Genomic DNA, 1243 nt, shown 5'->3' with positions numbered 1-1243 from the left:
GGTTTCAACCAGAAAGAGGAGGCGATTGCAGTCTAGGCCAAAAGGCCGAGAAGCGATCGGCCCCATTTCCCCTCCCTTTCTCTCACTCGTCATCGAGAGGCTACAAGAGCCCGAGTCGTTCGGTAGCCTCTGTCCAAAAGCCAGGCCTTCGTCTCTCCGCAGCCCGATTGGATAGAGCCTGCCATGACCTGGGGAGGGGTAGGGGAACGGGTGTGGCCTGGTACTTGGGACTCGAGAGGCAGAGTGAGGCTTACCGTGAGGGTAGTGACCGGGACGACTAGGCTCGTCGGCGGCTCTGGAGGAGGGGCCTGTACTTACTCGGGTTTCTCTTCATAACGTACAAGTCTTTCGCCTTTTACTAAAGACTTCCGTGGAGAGGGACGCCAATGAGTTAAAACTATTTTTGGCAGGCTCTGCCGTGTGGCCGAGCCTCGTGCGTTTGTGAAAAGGAAATAAAACGCCGCCCTCGCCGAGGTTGAGCGGTGTGACGAGGAGCGCTCGGGCGGAGGTGCTGAGACGCAGCCGTTGTTATGCGCAGTTGAAACCACTGCGCCATGGCAGGGGGAGAACTGCTCCGGGAGGTGGGCGCTGGAAGCAACCAGTTGGGGTTATCGCTTCTCGGCCTTTTGGCTAAGATCAAGTGTAGTATCTGTTCTTATCAGTTTAATATCTGATATGTCCCCTATAAGGGGGCAACATATTAAATGGATTTTTAGCACCGGGAGCTGAGACGAGGGGCTTGCTCCGTCCGCTCCACGCATCGACCCGGTTTGCAGTGCCTCCGGGAGCGGTGCACCCTTCTCCTGCCTTGTGTAAAACCAAAACACTGACCCAAACGCAGAGGTTTGTCGCTCTGCCGGACGCCGGCCCGAAAAAGGCGCCAGTCGCGGGGTGGGGCGGCCGCTTTCAGCCAGCTGAAGCCTCAAAGAAGGCAGCGTGATTTGCACTTTTGATTGGCAGACGACGAGGGGATATTTGGGACCGGCATGGCTGTTAAATATGCCCTGCATTTCCCCTCCCTCTCTCCCACTCGTCATCGAGAGCCCGAGTATTTCGGATGCTCGGTAGCCTGTGTCCAAAAGCCAGGCCTTCATTTCTCCGCAATCCGATTGGATAGAGCCTCTCAGAAGGTGGGGAGGGGACACTGCGGCGCCTCCGTAGCCGGCACGGTTGGCCAACACGGTGGAGGAACCGCAGCGTAGAAAGGATAAAAGAAACTAAAACACCTAAAAAGGAAGTAAGA

At 56.5% G+C, this 1243-nt stretch overlaps 2 non-coding genes across 2 annotated transcripts; both read left to right on the top strand.

Moving 5' to 3' along the window:
- Nucleotides 1-314: 314 nt before the first annotated feature.
- LOC123967001 lies at nt 315-427 on the top strand. The gene has a single exon (XR_006824154.1). It is a non-coding gene; the product is annotated as a U5 spliceosomal RNA (small nuclear RNA).
- Nucleotides 428-610: 183 nt separating this feature from the next.
- On the top strand, nt 611-801 carry LOC123966999. Its single transcript, XR_006824153.1, has one exon. It is a non-coding gene; the product is annotated as a U2 spliceosomal RNA (small nuclear RNA).
- Nucleotides 802-1243: the final 442 nt, after the last annotated feature.

This window comes from Micropterus dolomieu, unplaced genomic scaffold (assembly GCF_021292245.1).
Source record: "Micropterus dolomieu isolate WLL.071019.BEF.003 ecotype Adirondacks unplaced genomic scaffold, ASM2129224v1 contig_14743, whole genome shotgun sequence".
In the NCBI taxonomy this organism is placed as follows: Eukaryota; Metazoa; Chordata; class Actinopteri; order Centrarchiformes; family Centrarchidae; genus Micropterus; species Micropterus dolomieu.
This window is presented reverse-complemented; position numbering and strand designations above follow the sequence as displayed.